General features: G+C 35.2%; 2 protein-coding genes across 4 annotated transcripts in view; one reads left to right on the top strand and one right to left on the bottom strand.

Annotated features, from left to right (window-relative positions):
• LOC109544846 overlaps positions 1 to 10,945 on the bottom strand; it is a 20,083-nt gene extending 9,138 nt beyond the window's left edge. Inside the window, exons 1-2 of one of the 3 annotated variants that reach the window (XM_019915220.2) lie at positions 10,927 to 10,945; positions 3,023 to 3,151 (exon numbers count right to left, since the gene is read on the bottom strand). The gene's annotated coding sequence lies outside the window, so the exon portion shown is untranslated. Of the gene's footprint in view, positions 1 to 3,022; positions 3,152 to 4,551; positions 4,830 to 10,926 lie in introns of those variants that run through there. The other 2 variants (XM_019915219.2, XM_019915218.2) reach the window with 2 other exon arrangements.
• LOC109544844 overlaps positions 7,258 to 12,333 on the top strand; it is a 10,869-nt gene continuing 5,793 nt past the window's right edge. The window contains exon 1 of the mRNA XM_019915215.2: positions 7,258 to 7,709. The gene's annotated coding sequence lies outside the window, so the exon portion shown is untranslated. The remainder of the gene's footprint in view (positions 7,710 to 12,333) is intronic.

Genomic DNA, 12,333 nt, shown 5'->3' with positions numbered 1-12,333 from the left:
CTTAAGGGGAAGCGAGAGCAATTTGCACATATACAGTGTGGCTCAAATTCGTCAATTTTCGAAAAATTGTTTTGCAAGTTTTTCTATTCAAAAACCTTCCAAAACTACGCAATTTTAACTCAAGTTGAGTAACAACAATTTTTTGGCTCCTTGAAAGTTTCCGCAAATTTTGAAGTTTGTTCCCAAAGAGATCCTAAGGGGAAGCGAGGGCAATTTGAGATTTTAGTCAATTTTTTGCTGTTTTCTCCGAAATGAAGCCTCCAATCTAAACAACTAATTCTTCGAAAACTTTCAAAACCGAAAATTGCATAGAATACCAAGAGTGGCGACTTTCTAAGAATAGAGGCCAAAGAAAAAACTACAAGAAATGGTTTTCGCAAGTTTTTCCATTGAAAAACCTTCCAAAACTGCACAATTTTTTGAAAGCTTCCGCAAATATTGAAGTATTTTTGCAAAAAAATCTTAAGGGGAAGCGATAGCAATTTGCACATATACAGTGTGGCTCAATTTCGTCAAATTGTCAATTTTCGATAAAATGGTTTTGCAAGTTTTTCTGCTCAAAAACCTTTCAAAACTACAAAATTTTAACTCAAGTTCAGTGACAGCAATAATTTTTGCCCCTTGAAAGTTTCCGCCAATTTTGAAGTTATTTTCCAAAAAAAATCCTAAGGAAAAGCGAGTGCAATTTGCATTTTAGTCAGTTTTTTGCTGTTTTCTCCGAAATAAAACCTCCAATCTATTAAAGTAATTCTTGGAAACTTTTCCTAAACGGAAAATTGTATAGAAAAGCAAGAGTGGCGGCTTTCTAAGAATAGAGGTTAAAGAAAAAACTACAGGAAATGGTTTTAGCAAGTTTTTTCCATTGAAAAACCTTCCAAAACTACACAATTTTTTGAAAGCTTCCGCAAATATTGAAGTATTTTTTTTTAAATTTTTGAAAAAATGATTCTGCAAGTTTCTCTATTCAAAAACCTTCCAAAACTACAAAATAATAACTCAAGTTCAGTGACAGCAACAATTTTTGCTGCTTGAAAGTTTCCGCAAATTTCGAAGTTATTTTCCAAAAAAATCCCAAGGGGAAGCGAGTGCACTTTCCATTTTAGTCAGTTTTTTGCTGTTTTCTCCGAAATAAAGCCTCCAATCGAAAAAAGGCATTTTTGGTAAACTTTTCTAAACGCAAAATTGCATCGAACACCAAAAGAACCGACTCTCTAAATTAGATGTTAAAAAAAAACTACAAAAAATGGTTTTTGGAGGTTTTACCACTGAAAATCCTTCTAAAACTACAAAATTTTAACTCAAGTTTAGTCACAGCCACACAATTTTCACGCTCTTTCAAAGTTTTCGGAAATTTTTGAAGTTGCTTTGCAAGAAAATTTTAAGGGGAAGCAAGTGCTATTTGCAATTTCGGTGAGTTTTTTGCTATTTTCTCCGAAATGAAGCTTCAAATCGAAAAAACTAATTCTTCGAAAACTTTCCTAAAAGCAAAATTGCATAGAATAGCAAAAGTAGCGACTCTCTAATATTAGATGTTAAAGGAAAAACTTCAAAAAACTACACAATTTGTTTCAGTTGTTTGCTGTTTTATCCTAAACTAGGCTTCTAATCAAAAAAGTTCACTCGCGAAAAACTCTCGGGCACTTCAAAGTACATTGACATGATACAACAGAAAAGCGCCAGCTTATTAAAAATGAAAATATGAGAAAAAAATGCAAAAAACTTCTTTCTGCCCATAAACCTTGTCAAATAAAAACTCCTTAAATTTGCACGCTTTTGTTCCAAACCTTTTTCAAAGCCTTTCAACGCTTGGAGGCAAAATCTAATGATTTTGGCAAAAAAAACCTGTAGGGGAAGCTAGTGCAATTGGCGAATTCTGTCGAAACAGAGCCTCCAATCGAAAAACGGGACTCTTGTGAAAATCTCCCGAATCCCCATCTACACCCAACGGTAAACTTTGCGATTCTCTACCAAAACTAGTGGGAAAAAAACTGTAAAAAAACATTTTTGGCGTTTTTTTGTCAGTTAAACCTTACAAACTATCCAAAAATCCCGCGTTTGTCCCATTCAGTTGCCTTGGGCGGAGGCCCCAGTGAAGTGGCTTTAAAACCCAGTAGGGGACGTCAAGGTAAAATGGGCTTAAAGGGCCATTTTTAATTATTTACGCACGGAAAGATGATATTTTCTTTCATGGCAAACAAAAACTCATATATTAACTGAGTCCATTTGGTCTGCTAATACTCTCTACTCAAAAAACAACTAAAAACAAAAAAGAGTGTTTTCGCAAATTTTGTCCTTCTCTTCATTCCTCATCAAATTAAACACCTAAAAAATCTAAATTCATCTCGCATTGCCTGCCACTGATTCTACTTTCAGATGACTTGCTAGATATGTGCAAATTAATGAATTAATTAATCCAAACATTTTATTACCGTAATCAGATGTCCCAGAATTCAAATGATTGGAGCCTACATATTGAGAAAGCATAATTTCCTAGGAACAGGTACAACGCAAAAAAATATTCTAAATTCCATTACACGTAAAAATGTGAAGAAAAATCGGCACGATTTATTTGAGAAATGCCGCATTTGATGCCATTTAGGGGCGCCATTTTAATCGGGCCCTTCTGGGTCAGATTATTTTTGCTGTCCAAATTATTAGACTGTATTGGACATTGATCGCATTGCGGTTTAAAGCGAAGGGTGTCACCCTCTTCGGTCGGTCAAGTTTTTAAGGGTAGAACAGCTGGGTAATTTCGCTTGGATTTCAATGGAAAATGTAATGAATTTAATTGTATTAATCACAAAGTCGTACTGTATGTTAACGTGTAAATTCAATCAATTTTGGTCCCATATCTTTGAAAGTCGCATGCAAGCATCTTAGCATTCTCCTTTATAGTCGCTGCAAAAGCAACTTTAGTGCAAATCGTCTTTTTTTTGAGCCAATAAATTCCGAACTACTATTTTCATCATGCGCTTGTATATGTTTACTCATATAGTAGAAATTTACTAAACCAGTTACTTACGTTGACCAAATTGCTAAACCACTGATTGTCATCAACTCCTCTTCATTCTGGATGTGCAACTGAGAAGATGAAGTCACGCAATTATTTACGTCCTGTACCGTATTAAGACATCCGCATTTTGATGGCCTCCTGCAACAAGAGAAAACATCGAAGATTTTCTTCAAACACTCGGTGTGTTTTGTGCGAAACAACTTGTTGGCTTTATCGCATTTCAGTTTTACGACGGTATTGTTATTAGCGGATTTTAACGCTTTCAGTTTCACAACACTTTTATATATTTACTTATGTAAAGTCATACATAAATTCAATTGCTCAAAGGAAATAAACGCTACTTTGCTTAAAGCTGTAGTTTTTCACTTTAATTTCGCACTTAATTATTTTTGTTTATGCATATTAACTATGCAAGTTATATGGAACAAAGTGCCAGTAAAAGTAAGATTCGGAACTGCTCATGTTTCACGCTCAATCTTTATGAAGCTGTTTATAATTTCATGAATTCACTTGGATGTTCGCAAATGCCGCTTTAAATCTCGCCTGTAATACGCTCAAATTAATATAATGTGAGCGCAATTATGTCATGATCAGCTATTTTCGGATTAAATCTTTCACTTTGAAGTTTTGCATTTCGGGAGCTTCAATCAAGACCGGAACATTGTAAAACGTAAATGCAAAATGCACTAAAATTATTGCATTAATCCATCGTAAGATGTATCAAAATTTTTTTAAATGCTTGGAGTTTCGCTCCAATTGCTTGACTGCTGAGTTTTTCGGGTTTTTATGCCGTCGAAGAAAAGTGGAGCTGCGTCGAGCACACCACCTCTGAAGATGCAGGCAACTCGCGCTTGGGAAACGTGAGGAATAAGTTATTTGCCACAAAAAAAGCCCTAAAAGCTCGAAAAACTCACCAGTTTAAATGTTTATTTTATTTAAAAAATCAGCTCTAAGTGTTGATTGTTAAGTCTATTGTTTCATTAAGCGAAAAAAAAATTACATAAAAATAAAAGCTTTGTTTCAAATGCCTTTACTACAATTCTAAAATCCTCAATGATCTAATGGCTGTATGGAATGAAAAAAAATATTTCGATTAGTTGAAGGAACTTAAAAACCAAGTGGTTTACACACAAGTTTTTAAACTGAGTCGTTGAATCCCATCTGGCCCATTTTATGAAAATCTAAATATTAAAATTAGAGTTGATTTATAACTGGTCATCAAATTGAGATTTAGGACGACTTGAGGAAAAGTTGGATAACGGGCCAATTAAGTGCGGATTGAACGAATGACTCGAATTTAACAGAAAATTTCAAATTTTTTGCAAAATGATAGACTTTCAAATCTACCGAAAATCCTGCAAAGTGGAGAAACACAATAAGGAATTTCAAAACAAGTTTCCTGGGCCGCGATCACTGCAGGAAAGTCTGCAACGCACTAATAGGCAAAAGCGCTTAATGTGATGCTTTTTACAAATATTTTGGGTCGCATTAAAAATGTCCAGGAAAATCTCGCGGTTGAAACTTCTATGAAGACTCACAGATGGAAAACAACTAAAACCCATCAAAATAGCAACATCAAGGTTCACCTGAATTCACTCCAGCTACCCGAATGCACTTTTTTCACTTGTGAAAGCCAAAGCTGGGTTTCGGATGAAAAATCAAATGAAGATTTTAAAAAAACTCGCGAGAAAAAGCTGACTTTTCACGAAAATTGGAACGATGCTTATTTAACCGACAACAAAACACACTGAAAGCCTCTAGGTGAGAAAATTCAAATCTGCAGCGTTCGACGCTTTAATTTTAGAATCGTCAATGCCTGTACACACTACTGGCTGTTTTTTTTTCACTTTGGATTTTGCAAACTTATTGACGCCGTTCAAACACTAGTTGGTTGGGCAAGGCTCTCGAAGCGTTTTATTAGGGCAATGAGTTCGATTGGTGATGCCAAAAATACCTGAATATCTACTGTACTTGCCAAATCAATTTTTATTTTTTTTCTTCAAATATACAGCAATTCTTCCGTGATTATTACATTATCATATTAATTTTCTTGGTAAAAATTTACAAACAATTGCGAGCTAATTTTTTATTTCAATTAGTTAAAGCAAAAGCTTGTTAGCTGTTGGGAATGGAAGTGTTGGAAATGTTCAAATATACATTTAAATTATTTAAGTAAAAATCCGAAATGTTCCCATTACTTAAGCCTGAAAATAACTGCCAAGTTGTCGATTGAGTGCGGACATTGTTTCTCCAACTTACGCAGTTCGGTTTATACACTAGAGCGATTACTGGAACAACAAAAATAAACGAGTGTTTGCACAGAAAACACATTTTTCTGCCAAAGTGTGTTAATTTTAACCATACTTTAAGATGGAAAACTTTTGGACTCTAAAATTTGATTGGAATAACGAGAAATATTATATGAAGTAGCTATGAAAAGGGGAAGAAGAAAGCAGATCGGTAAAAGACTCAGCAGTATTTTTCTGAAGACCGTAAAAAACGGATTTCCAAGGATTTATTTTAAAATTGATTTGAAAAATTGACGCAATTTTCTCTGTTTGTATGTCTTAAAATAAAATGCATACATTATTTTTAAACGCACGCTGAAAGCCACGTTCTGCTGTCGAACGCTATTTAACACATCGTTCAAACCCACATTAGCTTATTTTTCTTGTTCTAGTCGCTTTCGAGATTAACAAATCCTTAGAAGTTTGAAATATTTATTATGCGGTTCAATTTGGATCAGAATTTTGTTGCGTGTTGCAAGTGTTTGGTTGTTTATTTAACAATACAATGCAATTAATTGAAATTAGCATAGAAAAATTATTGTAAATCGTGTTTTAAAGTTCACGATTTTTTAATTAAAAGTTACTCAAATATCCCTACACATTTTCACCTGAATCAGCTTGGAAATGTGAAAAATTTGATTCATATGCAGACTCGACTTTAACTTAACATTTATGAACGCGCAGTTTAATTAAAAGCCAACCTGAATTGTTTGCATTCGATGTTTTGAAGACACACTTTTGGCACCGATTTAGTTCTTCAATCTGCCAGTGCGGGTCCATATAAAGGCATCGATTAGATGCTAAAAGGCATGCAAACTATGCATATAAATTGAAGCTAAATATGCTGTCACGGATTAGCCGGCCGGATATTGCTTTCTTCACTCGTAGTAGAAGAGAATAACAATTTAACCGGGTTTAGGGTTGAATATAATACGAAAATAAACGGCAAATACAATTTAAAAAAAGCACCATTCACACGTTTTCTTCTGAATTCAAGTCGAGGAATTTAGATCTTTCTCTCTAGATAAATGGGCAATAAAATAAAGTCAGCTGTTTGATCAACATCGGCTTATTCCAGCCTCTCTGGACATCACAAAATCAGCAAAATGTGCTTCCTAAAAATAGTAACGCTCTCTGCAATTGGCAATTAAAAATTTGTCCAGTGCCAAATTTGAAAACCACTTGAAATCATCTATAAATGTTTGGTTTTCCAAGGGAACTTACTCTCAAAATATTGTTCAGACTTTGAGAAATTCCAAAGACGATGATTAAAATTTAATCAATGACAATCCTGATTTATTTATTTGCTTTCAGTTTTCAACTTGGTGAATTTTTCCGGCTTTTGGGCTGTGGCGAAAAATAATTCTCGAACTAAGAACAACTGAAGAAAATTGAAAATCGACCACTGTGGGCCGCTTTTCGCACCTTTTTGCTGATCAAACTTTACATCTAAACCTGCAAATCTACATAAAAAAGCCATCCGCGAAAGGAAATGTACAATACTATTACTCGTACATATGCACTTCAACCGTGAGACTTTCTCACCATGATGTGTGTTCGATCAGCAGGCTGTTTGGTGCTAATAGGAGAAAGGTGTTCACCAAGAAAATGCATCTAGAAATAAAACCCGCATTGTTTTGCCAAACATGGCACTGCAACGGCCACGTAATTGATAAGATTGTTGTTATGTAAAAATGCATTTGATGTGGAAATTCACTTTTGTTTGCCTCCTTTTGGAACGCAGTTCCAGATAGTATTTCATTCAAAATTCCTCAGCATTAATGTTTTTAATAACCGTATTATCTTGGCGATGTCATTAGCCCAAAGACTTACATTCAATATGCGACCTAGTTACGATCCCTGCAGCGGACCCGCAAGTTCTACCATTGAGTGGTAGTTTTACCATAGCATATCTACTGAAGAGTTACGAAGAATGGGAATAACTGACGAGTTTTCCTCGTGGAAGGCCGCAGTTGAACAAGCAAGAAACACGCAACATTAACGTTGAACAGCCTGAGTCAGAAGCAGGTTTTTATTGCAGAAACGTTTTCTTCAGTTTGATGGGCGGTGACCGGAATCGCTGCGAAAACTACAACAAACGGAAGAAGAAATGCCGAAGAATCAAGTAGCGGGCAAAAAACTGTTCACTTGAAGTTTCGTTCTCGGTTAAGATCATCGGCTAGCGATTGCTGCTCTATATTTCTTCGCTGGTTTTTCTTCACTTGAGTACTCGAGCGCTCCGGAATAGTTAGAGACCCGAAGAGCATGAAGCTGGAATAGTCCAAGAAGCAACATGAAGAAGTCACCAGTCTTCAATTTTGGATAGTTTTGTGCCAAGTGACTTTGATGGAATAAGTTGTGGACCAGTGTTGTACAATTTTGTTTAGTATTGTTTCGAGTTTTGCGAGGTAAGAATTGTATTCGCTTTTTTGCAAAAACTAAAATATTTGTTGGCCAAAAAACCTAAAATATTTGTCGGGTGTTAAAACATGTTCCCATGCATGCATGCTCAAATAACGTTTCCTTAGTGTTGAATGAAAGTTGCTGCAAAAATCCGTCAGTAACATTTTAAAAGCCCAGAGCAAAAAATGTCAAGAGCAGCTTTAGAAAAAAAAATGCAAATGTTATACAAGAAAATTTCATGGTTTTTGAGCATTTTGATATAATTGTTTATTAGTGACTCCAAAAGTGTCCATAGAAGTCATATTTCAAGTTTTTAAATGTGCGAAAACATCACTAAAAATCACATTAAATAAACTTCTCTAAGTAGTCGATATAAAATTAACATCGAATCAGTAAAAAGTGTTTTTGAGGCGCTTGAGGTTCACAAGTTGATAAAAGTACTTCTAATAAATTTTCTTTGAATTTTATGCGTTTCTTCGTAGATACGATAACAATGACCAAATTTTGTTTTCCTTTTCAGGGGTGAGAAACTTTGTATAAAGCCTTAAAAAAAAGCATCGGAGAATGCTCAATCAAAATAAGTTCCATGGAACATTGTTAACAATCGTTGAAAAGTTGTTTTTCCTTATTTTTTCTCCTAAACCTGATTAGATTGGAAGAAGATTGTTGCCATAAAGCTCTTCACGCCGGTTTAAGTTTATTCAACTTTAGCGAGTTATAAACGTTGCAAATTCAGCTTTATTTTGCTTCCGCGTTTTTATACATCCAACTAAGGTTCTCCTGTTTCTTTGAAAAATTCCTTGCAGCTCACCAGTATTTTTCCACTATTTTCAATACAACTTTATCTAGTTGAGTTGAGCTTCTAACTGGAGCAGTTTGCAACGATTGTTCCAATTATCGTCAACTTTTATATGCCTTTCTAATACAGAATGTTTTGATATGTTTTCATTCATTTTCTTTAAATAATCCTTCACGTCAACCACCCGAAACTAACAACGATTTTCTGAGAACTTGTGGCTTAAATTGCATTCACTGTTGTAGGTCTGCGTAACTCAGTGAATTTTTAGGAGTTGGCGCAGTGCTGCGCAAATGGCTTGGTGCGCCATCTCAACGTACCGGCGCAGTAACGCAGTTCGGTTGCTGGAAAAATGTTGATGACTTTTTTTACTTGTTTTTAGATTTATTTTAAGGGCCAAATAATATTTTTAAAATTTCTTCAAAATTTCAGACTTTTCCAGTTTTAGCCAAGTCACTCTTTCTTCTAAATGCTCACTTTTCTAATGTTTCACTTAAAAATACGGACGATCTGGAGGTCTTTTACGCAAAAAATTACAAGATAAATTTATAGCTTTGTAAAAATTTTGCAAACACTTTTTTCAGCGTCGGATTCGAGACAAAAACAAAAAGAAATTCTTCCCGTGAAAACCATTAAGGTTTACGCCAAAACCGATCACAAAACTAGAAGATTTTACTCGAAAACGCAAAAAACCATTATTTTCTGCTGATTTCCTTTTTTTCTGAAAATAATGGAGTTTTTTCATCCAAAAATAACAAAATTAATTTTGTTAGAAAATTCGCTTTATTCATCGGTTTGCAGGAAACGTTAGAAAACCCTTTTCAGCTTCGAATTTGGCACAGAAACCAAATAATTTTATTCAGTTTTTACCGAACGTAATTAAGATTATCTTGAAAAAACGGTCAGGGAGCAAAAGTTTACAAGAAATTATTTGGAAAATTCGCCGGCCACATCGTTCTGAAAATATTTAAAGTTTGTTTAAATGTTGAGGTAATTCTAGTTTTAACAAAGTTTCCATTATGCAATTCTTTCTACGCAAAAGTCGCATTATTATTTAGTAAAAATACTGACAATCTTGAGATATTTTCTGTGAAAAACACTCGCCTCCTTAACCGCTTTGCAAAAATTGTTTGAAGTCTTTTTGCAACTTAACTCTGGGTCTTTTTCCAAAAATATTTCTCCGAACTCCACTTTCAGGTCAATATTTTTAAACAACACTGTCACTAAAGAAAAAAACAGGGGTTTTCTTAACGTTTTACTGTAAAATACTGGCAAACTGAATCTTTTATGCAAAAAACTCGAAGATCGATTTTACGAGAAAATTCGTCGACTTTCTTTGGACTCAGTCTGCTGCTGGGAAAATCTAGATGACTTTTAAGTTCTCTGAACAAAGTAGTAAAATGTTGATAAACTTTTTTTTAATGTGCAAATTCCGGTCTGGGGTCTCGTAACGCCTTAATAAATCATTTATAACTCATGAACCGATGAGTTATAACTCGTTAACTCAGAGAGCGGCAACAACTCAACACAGTGTTACCCAGGCCTACACTGTTGGCTTTATTGGCCAATAAAAAAGCATATCTGCAAACTTTCGCACATTTTTCCCCATTTAAATGCCACGCGAAGATTTAAGGCGACTTTCCAAAAAAACTCAACGATTTCAACTGCACGATTGAAGCGTCACCAGTACCATAAAATTATTCCATGCACCAAAGAACGGTACTGAAAATTCCTGACAACCTGTAATTTTCAAACAGTTACGTTTCCCGTAGTTTATTTATAAGGTTTACCCGGTGCAACCATCAAAGAAAAAAATGATCGGTCAGCTAGCAAGACAACCAATTGAACTGTAGCTTTAATTGGCGCTATTCGAGTATAATTGGGGACATTTTCAATAAGATTCAGTCATTAACAGCACAAAAATTAAAATAATTGATGTCGATCCCCAAATGCAGGTCAACAGTGTCAACCGTTACAAAATGGTAGGTTGCCTGTATCAATAAAGCTGAATCATAACTGAAAGAATCCAAATGTGACGACCACATTTGCCTAAACCAATCGATTAAAAAAGAAAGTCTGTTCATTTGAAACGTGAATGAGAATTAGCACTGTTATCATTTCCAATCAACCAACGAGATTTTCTTGCTGAATCCAATCTGCACCCCAAAAAGAAAGTTCCAACAGCAGAAAGGAATTCCTCAGGTTATCAGAGCGTACCATTAAGACACGGTTTCCTGGTGCTGACGAATGTAGGTCGGTTAGGCTCAAGGTAACGCCTTCACCTTGACCAAGACGAAAAGAGGATCTCGCTATGCTTAATTTGTACACAATACGTTATGAATACCGTTATATTCGATCTGATCGCCCACATCATTATTTCTTTGGTCCTGCTTTCAATAAATATTACAGGACGTTGGTTGACTTACCAAAACATTGCTGGTTCAGCCTATTGCTGCTGCTCGTGAAGCTTTGCAAACCTGAAAAAGAGTTTAAAGCTATAGTACGCAAACGATATAAACTAGGGAATGAAGACACTTACATGCAAAATAAAAGTAGCATTTTAAATAATTTGGTCACTGAATATCCCAACTGATAAACTTGGCTTTTACATACGAATTCTTTTTAGGTCAACAATATTTCTTCCTCTGAACAATCCAAAACTTCAGTAGATTTTAGAGCCGTTAATTAAACTGAAGCTAAGGAGAATTTAGGACAGGCAACACGCAAATACTGGAAATTCATGGATTCCTCATTTCATCAACATTTTGCTGCTTGATTTGATCCTAGAGACTCTTTGTTCCGCCTTCACATCATTTCAATTGCAGTTACACCGGTTTTCTGTGCTAACTTCATATTTTCTTCTAAACATCAAATAAAAACCGCCTCAAATAATGCGAAATGAAACAGAAACAATGAAAAATGACATAAAAAAACACCGTATTGTTTAACAAGTGCGTGAAAGGAGATTTTTCGGGTTCGAGGCCTGTAGAAGATGGTACTCCAGCTAAATCGATCAATAACTCATTGCGATTATATGGGAAGCTTGCTAGATAAACTTAGGAAAATTAGACAAAGCCAGAGTTAAGAAAGTGCTTTTATCATTAACAAGTTGATTTTGATGATTTTCAATTGAATTAAATTGATCAAGAGCGATGATCACTGACCCATCTAAGGCGCTAAGAATAACAGACTTGAGCAATCAAGGTCAGTATGCTCGTTTCCAAATAAACGGCTAAAATCGCCTGCTGCTGACCTAGTGAAACCATAATTGTAACAATTAGTACCGAATGGCCAGTTCCTTATTGCATAGAGTAACGGTATGCCAGTCTATGCAAATAGGCGCAGTTAACTCGTTTTTTCCTATCTTTATTTTGTTTTGGAACTGCCAGCGGTTCTTCGGGTACCGCTAGCTCTGTTTTATGGATGGCGATGACTATTTTATGTGATGGATTCGTGTCGTACAGTTAGATGGTCAGACAACCATTGTTTCCGTCCATAACCAAGTGGTTATTAAGTCTAATGGATTAGATCGAAAATTGGGACTTTGTCCAAGTGCCCGATCTTTAGGGTCTGCGATAGACTTTCTCTTTATTTTTTGCCTTTTATAGGAATTGCTTTTAATAATGTGTTAAGACTGAAAATTGACCATCATAAGTTTGCCCTCCTGCCAGTGGCGGATCCAGCTTTAAATTCAGGGTGGGGTTATGTAGAAAAAATACTTCTACTAATAAATAAAAAAGTCTTCTGTTGTCTATGAAATTAGAAAAATTATCGTCGTTTTGTGCAAGGGTGGCGTAAGATTATTGCAAAATTTCATGTTTTCCGTCCCGTTT

This window comes from Dendroctonus ponderosae, unplaced genomic scaffold (assembly GCF_020466585.1).
Source record: "Dendroctonus ponderosae isolate FM_Combo_2020 unplaced genomic scaffold, Dpon_F_20191213v2 Dpon_F_20191213_8, whole genome shotgun sequence".
NCBI classification, from domain to species: domain Eukaryota; kingdom Metazoa; phylum Arthropoda; class Insecta; order Coleoptera; family Curculionidae; genus Dendroctonus; species Dendroctonus ponderosae.
This window is presented reverse-complemented; position numbering and strand designations above follow the sequence as displayed.